The sequence below is a fragment of the Artibeus jamaicensis genome, unplaced genomic scaffold (assembly GCF_021234435.1).
Source record: "Artibeus jamaicensis isolate MK-2021 breed Jamaican fruit bat unplaced genomic scaffold, CSHL_Jam_final contig_332, whole genome shotgun sequence".
NCBI classification, from domain to species: Eukaryota; Metazoa; Chordata; class Mammalia; order Chiroptera; family Phyllostomidae; genus Artibeus; species Artibeus jamaicensis.
Window position 1 is genome coordinate 30,723,686 of NW_026521788.1, and position 10,583 is coordinate 30,734,268.

Here is a 10,583-nt window from a genome sequence, read left to right on the forward strand (position 1 = left end):
GGACCCAGAGACAAAGCTGGGAGATCAACCTGGGGGCCATGGCCAGGGGCCCCAGGGATGGTTTGTCCACAGAGCAGACATCTGCTTGGGGATACCTCCTGACTCCTAACTGCCCCTTAGCATGGTGAGAGGAGGGGACAAATCAAGGGGCATGGAGCAACCCTTAGCTAGCATGGTCTACCTAGACCTGCCTTCCCCAGCCAGAGAAGACTGACGTGGGCATTGGAATTGACGGCAAGCCCGACACATCCCTTCAGCTCTGCCTCAGTTTCCATGCCTGGAGCTTCTTGACCAAGTCCCAGTATGCTTGGCTGAGGTGTTCCTCTCCTGCTGCCCCCTGCCCTTGGAGGCCAGGTGTGACCTGCCTGATGGGATGGACTACTTGGCATTGTACAACCTGCTGTGTACTCAGGCTGACCCCAGAGGCCCCGGGGGTTGTGCCAGGGCCTCAGTTCAGTCTGCTGTAATGTGATTACAAATGTTCTGTGACACTACTGTGCCCCACTGTCTGCACCAGAGGCTTCAGCCTGGTGCCCCACAAGCACCATCTAACCTGCACGTGCATTTACTTTGGTCTCTGAAGAGTCTTTTTAGACATTTGAAATTGTTGCCAACATTTAAGTATTGAAAGATTTTATATTTAAGGAATTTAGACTCCTGGCTCCTGTTGGAAAAACAAAAATTCTGGCAACGTTGGCCCAGCATTCCTGCACAGCAGTTGCTGCTGGAGCCAAATTGCTGCTGCCCGTTTTCAGCATGTGCTATTCATTTTGCGACAGGTCCCACCACTCCCTAATGTGTTCCATCATCACATGTGACCTGTTGGCCCCTGTAGGCCTTTGATCATAAGACTCTGGTCTCTACACTTGGACCACCTGTGTTCATTCTGGTCCTAATTCTTTCTGCCTTGTCCCTCTGGCTGCCCTCTTGGTCATGTCTAGGGGACCCAGCCCATGGTAGGTAGGAATGGGCTGAAGGACTGAACTCCTCAGAGATCTCTCCAAGAGCAAAGGAACCTACTGGCTTTTAAGGGCAGCGGGAGGTTATTAACATTGTTACTATACCCAGAACAAAGAAGATGGGGAGTGGGGAACATTCAACTTCTAGGTAACCCTTCTGTAAGAGTACTGCACTGGTTCTTTTGCTGCCTTCTGGAATCGATAGTCAGGGCCAGTCCATAGTACACATCTAATGTCATTCGCAGAAGAAAGGGTGAGACAGATTAATTCAGCCCTTAGTAAATTTTCAACAGCTGTAGGGCATTGGAAAGAACACTATGTGTTAGGATTAGGACTGGGACTAAGGTGAGGTGCAAAATTTAGGAAAGAAACCTTGGAATGCTCATGGGCATAGAAATGGGGAAATAGTCCTTATATCACACACGTTTGTATGACATAGTATATCCAGGAAAGACACTAGTAACATTTGGGGATGGAGGGGAGCCCTGTTGCAGTCAGGGAGCCAGGATGCTGTAATGAGATCCCATGGAGCTGAGGCTTGAAGTGGTAGCTCAGAAGATCAAAAGGGGAAAAAAAAAACCCAGTAGGTACCACTGTTAAGCACCATGAACTCCCAGATACTACTTTGACTCTGAGAATTAAATTCTACCTCTACCATGGAAGCCCATCAGTATTTCCATGAAGCTGTAAGGAAGTTGGTCCTTAGCACTTTAGATTAGAAACTAGGATGGAAAATGAAGCACAAGGGGACGTAAAACTCCAGCTCTACATTCACTGCCTTAAGCACAGTAATCTTGACAGTTCCTTCATTTGTCAGGAAACTGCAGAAAGAGTTTTGTCTCCATAAAAATGTGAGTGGAGAATTAATCAGATCTTAGCCTTTTAAACACTTGATTTGTGTGAGACGTGTTTCTGTGACACTGAATCATAAAGATAATTAAAAACAAAACAAAAAATGAACCTTAGTGTGCATCAGGATTATTCGAGGAGCTTCTTAAAGATGCAGGTCCCTGGGCCCTACCCTCACAGATTCTGAGCAGGCATAGGGGCCAGGAAACTACATTTGTAACCTGCTTGCTTTGTGATTCTGGTGCTCAACTAAATACTCATGCACTGAATTAACTTCTCACACTAGAGGCGTCCCTAGAGGGCAGGTGTGTCGGTGGTAAAGTATTTGGAATTTGGTCAGGTAATGAATGGCAGATGGTACATGTCCCACTCCCAGCTTTGGGAAGTGGGATCTGAGAGGAGAACCTTTGCAGATACCCATGATCCAAGCAACAGCTGGGTGGCCATACCATGTCCATTCTCTTGCTTTGGTAGGGAGTTATAGTCCTAGCCTAAGGCTTGGCCCTATCTCTACTGTTAGCATCTTCCTGCCCTGGCTGATAGGGAGCGGAGTCAGACCCAGAAAGAGAAGTCAACCTAAACCATTTCCCCAGGGAGGTAACAGCTCAAATTTTCACTCTGCTGCATCTAAAAGCTCTACCTACCTGTGTACCCCTGGGAGACGGAGGTATCATTACCCTGTCTTTCATCTGGCCACATACCAGATCCCCTCAGCAGAGGATTCAATCGATCAAGCCCCCAGTTCTACAAGGGGCTCTTAACCTCAGTTCTTGCTCCTCGGAAAGCTCTCCTTTGCCTAATACTGGGGTCCACTCTGAACCTGGTTCCTTCCCAACAATCAGAGTGTATCTAGTCCTGAAGTAAAAAGAACACTGTCCTGGTAATCAAGCATCCCTATTCTGATCTCAGATGAGCCACTGATTTGCTCTGTGATCCTGGAAAAGTCACTTATCCTCTTTGGGCTTCTTGCCCCTTTGTAAAATGAAAAGTAGAGTAAGTCAGAGCTTTTGAAGTTTCATGTCAGCAAAAATGGTGGGGCGGGGACTCAAAGTCTGGGACAAATGATACAAATTGAAGAGCTTGGGGAGGAAAAAGGAAATGAGATGCTTTCGGGAATAATGGTTTTGAAGAGTTTCTACAAATTCCTGGAAATCTAGAGAGACATACACATGCCCAGGGCTGGGCACAAGCTTAGAAAAGACTTGAGAAGGCCCCAAGCTCTCACCTCTGGCTGACCATCGGGCTCTGCACCACCAGAAGTGAAGGCTAAAGCAGAGTCAGTCTATGGCAGTTTCAAAAGATGTGCCCCAACACACACAAATCTGTGCAGACGGAGATTTTGTTTTCCTGTCATTGCTTTTTTTTTGGTTCCAGGAATTTAAGGAAATTTGTTGAATCACTAGTGACAACTAAGATAACTAAACAGGAACTTCAATGGCCACACCTGACAGTACAAATGTTTAAAAAATTTGTTTTAGAAAAGTCATTAAATTATAGTAAATAAGCAACAATAACCTCTCCCCTATGGAGAAGAAAGAGATTTGTAGAGTTGTCACATAATTTTCAAAATGTCCAGTTTTCAACAAAAATTATGAGGCATGTAAAGAAATAAGAAAGTACAGACCATATGCAGGAAAAAATCTGTAAGTACAAATATGAAAGTCCAGATAATTGGATTTACCAAAGACTTTAAATCAAATGCCTTTAAAAAGGTAAAGGAAACCATGAACGAAGAACCAGAGGAAACCAGAGAATGATGTCTCACCAAATAGTATAAATAAAGAGAAGGAAGAAAAGGAACCAAATAGAAATTCAAGACTTGGGAAGTACAGTAAGAAAAAATTCACTAGAGGGATTCAAGAGGTTTGAGAAGGCAGGAAAAGAATTGGCAAACTTCAAGGCAGATCAGTTGAGAATTCCCAGGCTCAGGAGCACTACCATGTGTACCAACATAATGCATAGTGGAAGTCAGGGCAGAAGAGAGTGCAGAAATATTTGAAGAAACAGTGACTGAAAACCAAATGTGGTGAAAGACAATCTACACATCCAAGATTACACATTAAATGTAAATGAAATAAATTCTCCAATTGAAAGGCAGAAATTGGTAAAGGATATCAAATTATATCCTGATAAGAGGGTTACTCTTATCAAAATATAACACTTATAACAAATATGCACTTAATAGAGCCCCCAGAAAGTTTGAAACAAAAACTGACAATTGAAGAGAGTAATAGTTAAACAATTGTACTTGGACACCTCAACATCCCACTTTGTCTATTGTATAAGGCAGTTAGACAAGATAAGCCAATAAAGCCCTGGCTGGTGTAGCTCAGTGGATTGAGCACGGGCCTGCGAAACAAAGGATCGCAGTTCAGTTCCCAGTGGGGGCACATGCCTGGGTTGCAGGCCAGTTCCCAGCAGGGGACTCATGAGAGGCAACCATACATTGATATTTCTCTCCCTCTCTGCTTCCCTTCCCCTCTAAAGATAAATACAATCTTTTTAAAAAAGTTTTAAAAAAAGATAAACCAAGAAAACAAAACTTGAGCAGCACTATACACCATCTAGACCTAACATATATAAATAATATACAGACTATATGCATATACAGTTCACCCAACAATAGTATACATTCTGTAGTGCACAAGGAAAATTAGACCACAAAACTAAATAAATTTTAGAAGTTAAAACCATACAGAGCATATTCTATGACAACCTGGAATGAAATTAGAAGTAAATAACAGGAGGAAACTTGGAAATTTTACAAATATGTGGAAACTAAAACCTTTTTGTTTTGTTTTCCTCTATTATATTTTATTCTATTTCACTCTATTATATTCTATTAGTTGTCCAATTTCTTTTTTTCCTTTTTCCCCCACCTCCACCCAGCCTACCCCTCACCCACAGTCAATTTGCTCTCTGTTGTCCATGACCATGAGTCACTCATACATGTTCTTTGACTAGTCCCTTCTTCCATCATTCTTCGTCTCCTCCTTCCCTCTTATAGCTGTCAGTCTGTTTCACGTTTCCATGTCTCCATTTTTTTTCCTTGCTAGTTTATTTTGTTCATTTGATTTCAGTTACAGGTGAGGTCATATAGTATTTATCTTTCTCTGACTGGCTTATTTCACTTGGCATACTAGTCTCCAGTTCCTTCTGTGCTGTTACAAAAGGTAGGACTTCTTTCTGCTGTGTAGTATTCAATAACACTCTTTTTTAAAACCTCAATGAGTTAAAGAAATTACTAGACAAATTAGAAACTACTTTTATGAAAGTATTAATGAAAATGAGAACACAATACACAAACGTGGGATGCAGTGAACGCACTGCTCAGAGGGAAACTTACAGCTGTAAATGCCTACAGTGAAACGAAGAAAAAAGACCTCAAATCAGTAATCTAATCTTCCATTTTAACGAATTAGAAAAAGGGCAAGCTAAACCCAAAGGAAGGAAGTAAGGATTAGAATGCAGATAGAACAAAATACAATATAGAAAAAAAAATAGAATCAGTGAAACAACAAAAAAGGCTATTTGAAAAAAATCAACAAACTTGACAAACCTTTAGCTAGACTGATGGAGGAGAGATGATTCGATTACTTAAATCAGAAACAAGAATGGGGATATTACTAACAATCATACACAAATAAATTAGAGGATTGTAAGAAAAGGAAATAGAAGTCCTAGTAACACAAATTCCCAAGTCTGACTCAAGAAGAAATAGAAAATCCGAATAAACCTATAATGAGATTAAGTCAATAATTAAAAAACTACCAACAAAGAAAAAGAGACTTCACTGATGTATTTTAGCAAACAAAGAAGTAACATCAATCTTTCTCAAGCTGTTCTCAGAAAATAGAAGGAACACTTCTAATTTGGCCTATGAGACCAGTGTTACCCCGATACCAAAGCTAGACAAAGACATCACAAGAAATGTGCAAAAATCCTCAGTGAAATACTAGCAAACTGAATCTAGCACGTTAAAATAATTATTTAACATGATCAAGTGGGATATACCAAAGGAATACAAAAATCATTCAATATACAAAAATCAATGTAATACACTATTAATAGGAAATAAACACATGATTATCTCCATGCAGAAAGAGCATTTGAGAAAGCCCAACAACTTTTTATGATTTAAAAAAACCCAAGAAACTAAGAACAGAGAGGGAGGCAAAAGGGGGAAAACTAGGATGACTGTAATAGCATAAACAATAAAATATAATAAAAAATTTATAACCAGAAAAAAAAATAGAAGGGAAATTTATCAACCTGAATTAAAGGGTATCTATGAAGAGCCACAACTAACATACTTAATGATGAAAGAATAAACACTTTCCCCAAAGATTAGGAACAAGACACGGTGGTCTTTCCGCTACTATTGAGCATTGTATTGGAAATTTCAGTCAGGGTTGTGGCTGATAGCCTTTGCATCCCTGTTCCTGGGCACCAGATGTGGTGGATGCTGGCCAGCAGAGTCCGCCTGTTGTGGCTTATGGCGAGAATGAATGCACAGGCGACAATTCTGTGGAGAAAAGGGAACAGGTATGACTACTCTCTCAAGGGGAGAGTGTCTATGGATGCCTCGGCCACTCCCTCAAGAAGGGAGCGCCTTGACCCTTGCCTAGACAGGCTTTTATTGTTTTCCTGGGGTCTCACATCAAAGAAGGATTTATTATCAATTACATAGAATATTATTGTCTACATTTTAGGTACAATCAAGAAAATGAAAATAACATGCAGAGGGGAATGCTGATGAGCTCGTTAGCTCTGTTCTTGGGAGAACTCATACAGGCTTTGAAAATTACCGTGATAGACAATACACATTTGTTGTTTCAGACCAGGGTGATGGAGTTTTAGCAAGAGCAAGCCATAACAATCTGTATGCATTTTCTAGGCCTGATTCCCACGGGAAAACTGGGTCTGAAGATCTGGCTCCTGCCCACCACTTTGCTTCTGTAGGTTTTCCATACAGAGCTGGGTCACATTTGCCAGGCCAAAACAAACCAGTCCCCTACACAGGGCAATTAGATAAGAAAAAAAAAGGCATCTAAATTGGGAAGTAAGTAAAACTTCACAGATGACATGATTGTATATATATATAGAAAATACTAAAATATTCATACAAAAACTATGAGTCAATAAATGAATTGAACCAAGTTGCAGGATAAGATACATGATGAACATACAAAAATCAGTTGTATTTCTAAACATTAGCAATTAACAATCTGAAAATAAGATATTCCATTTACAATATCAAAAAAAATACTTAAGGATAAATTTAACCAATGTGGTTTAAGACTTGTACACTGAAAAATACAAAACTATAAAACATCCTGTGTTTGTAGATTCAGAGATAGTATTGTTGAGATGGCAATACTCTGCAAATTCATCTGCAGTGTCAGCCCAATTCCTATCAAAATTTCATCTGCCTTTTTGCAGATATGGACAAGCTGACCCTAAAATTTATATGAAATTGCAAGGGACTGATTCCCAAACAGCCAAAACAGTCTTGGAAAAGAATAACAAAGTCAGGGGACCTATACTTTTTAATTTTAAAACTTAATGCAAATCTATAGTAATTCATATAGTGTGATACTGGTGTAAAGATAGATGCATAAACCCATGAGATAGAATTGAAAAATCAACCTAAACATCTCTGCTCAACTGATTTTGATAAGGGCCCCAGGGCCATTCGATGGGGAAAGAATATTCTCTTCAACAAATAGTGCTGGGAAAACTGGGTATCTCCAAGAAAAGGAATGAAGTTGACTCCCTACCTCACATCTTATACAAAAATTAAAAGATCAAAGAACTATATGTAAGAGGTAAAGCTATAAAAATCTTAGGAAAAAAACAATAAATATATTTTTAAAGATTTTTATATATTTATTTTTAGAGAGGGGAAGGGAGGAATAGAGGGAGAGAAACAACAATGTGTGGTTGCCTCTTGTGTGCCCCTCACTGGGAACCTGGCCCGCATCCCAGGCATCTGCCCTAGAATGGGAAATGAACCAGTGATCATTTGGTTTGTAGGCTGGTGCTCAATCCACTGAAGCTAGGGAAAAAACTCAGAATAAATATTGATGACCTTGGATTTGGCAATGGATTCTTAGATATGACACCAAAAACACAAACAACAAAAACAAAAAAATGGACTTTATCAAAATGAAAGCTTTTGTGGTTCCAAGGGCACTAACAAGAAATTAAAAGATCTGGTCATGATGGAGGCATAGGTAGACATGCTTCACCTCCTCACACGACCACAGAGAGAATTACAAATAAACTTCAAAACAAATAACACCCAGATCTGTCAGAAAATCAAACTGTATGGAAGCTCAACAATCAAAGATGTGAAGAAGCCACATTCATCCAGGTGGGTAAGAGGGGTGGAGACATGGAGATGGGTGGAGATGGGTGGAGAGGCAGCAGTGGCAACAGAAGGGCAGTCCCCATTCACGTGTGGTGGGTAAAAATCAGGACGGATACCTTGGGAGCAAGGGATCCTAGCCCCAGGCCAGACCACACAGAGCAGGGTTCCAGCGCTGGGACAATAAATCCCCATAACTGCTGGCTGTACAAACCAGTGGGAGTTGGGGTGGTGAAAGAAATTGCTGGATTTTCAGAAGATTCTAGTCTTAGAATGTATGCAAACCTTCCCACTCTGGGATTCAGCACAGGACAACATTTGGAAGGGCACCAGTTGCATACAGGGAGTGGATGAAGTGACTGGAAACGAGGCAAGTGCCAGGTAAACCTCCAGAAGCCAGGCAGAAGCGCTGTCCCCTCTCTGAGCCCTCTCTGCCATGCAGAGCAGGTTGCCCCACCCTGACGATTGCCTAAGGCTCTGCCCCACACAATTTACAGGTGTCTTTTCTACAACAGGCCATGCTACTGAGACAAGGAGTAAAAGCAGCTCTACCTAATACACTGAAACAAACACAGGGAAGTTGCCAAATTGAGAAGCAAAGAAATATGGCCCAAATGAAAGGGTGGAACATAACCCCAGAAAAAGAACTAAACAAAACAGAGGAAAACCAAACCTATCAGAGCCAGAGTTCAAAACACTGGTGATCAGGATGCTCAAAGAACTCATTGACTATGGATGGCAACAACATGGTTGTTGTTATGGTTATGTTAAGTGAAATAAAGAAAAATCTACATGGAACCAACAGTGAAGAGAAGGAAACTGGTTTGCAAATCTATGATTTGGAACATAAGGAAAAAATAAGCATTCAACCAGAACAGTGAGAAGAAACAAGAATTCAAAAATGTAGGAGAATATAAGAAGCCTCTGGGACATCTTCAAACACGTCAACATTGGAATCATGGGGATACCAAAAGGAGAAAAAGAAGAGAAAGAAATTGAAAATTTACTTGAGAAAATAATGAAAGAAAACACCCCTAATTTGGTGAATAAAATGGACATACAAGTCCAGGAAGCAGAAAATCTCAAATGAGTTGGATGCAAAGAGGACCACACCAAGGCACATCGTAATTAAAATGCCCAAGGTTAAAGATAAAGAGAGAATCTTAAGAGAAAGAAGAGAGTTACCTACAAAGGAGTTCCCATAAGACTGTCAGTTGATTTCTCAAAAAGAAACCTTTCCGGCAAGAAGGGACTGGAAAGAAGTATTCAAAGTGATGAAAAGCAAGGACCTACCACCAAGAATACTCTGTCCAGCAAAGTTATCATTTACAATTTGAAGGGTAAATAAAATGCTTCCCAGACAAGTTAAACTTAAAGGAGTTCATCATCACCAAGCCATTATTACATGACATGTTAAAGGAACTTATTTAAGAAGATGAAGATCAAAACTATAAGAAGATGAAGAACTTATTTCAGAAGATGAAGATCAAAACTATGAAGATCAACACTAAAATAGCAACAAATTCACAACTATCAACAACTGAATCTAAAAAAAATGATAAACTAAGCAAACAAGCACAACAGAACCATAGATATGGAGATCACTCGGAGGGTTCTCAGCTGGGAGGGGGAAGGAAGAGAATGGGGGGAAAGGTACAGGGATTAAGAAGTATAATTGGGCCTGGCTGGTGTAGCTCAGTGGATTGAGCCTGCGAACTAGAGGATCTCGATTAGATTCCCAGTCGTGGCACGTGCCTGGGTTGCAGGCCAGTTCCCAGCAGGGGATGCACAAGAGGCAACCATACATTGATATTTCTCTCCTTCTCTTCCCCTGTAAAGATAAATAAATAAAATTTATTTTAAAAAAAGAAGTATAACTGGTAGGTATAAAATAGACAGAGGGAGGTTAAGAATAGTATAGGAGACAGAAGCCAAAGGACTTATATGAGTGACACATGGACATGAACTAGTGAGGAAGACTGTTGGAGGTGGGCAGAGGGGTAAAACTGGGACAACTGTAATAGCGTAATCAGTAAAATATATTTTTAAAAACAGAAAGGAAAAAGACCACCCACAGAATAAGAGAAAATATCTGCAGATTACATATTTGATAAAAGTCGCGTGTCCACAACACATAGAGAACTCTAACAACAAAGGGTAACCCTGTATTAAAAATGGGCAAAGGACTTGAATAGCCATTTTTCAAAAAACAAAAACATACAAATATCCAACAAACACGTGAAAAGATGCTTAGCATCACTAGTCATTAGGTAAATGCGACTTCAGACCACAATGATACACCAGGGGACACCTAATATGATGGCTATAATCAAAAGACATGGTGCTCACGTGGCAGAATGAAACCTTATATAAACATTGCTGGTGGGAAGGTAGAATGGTACAGC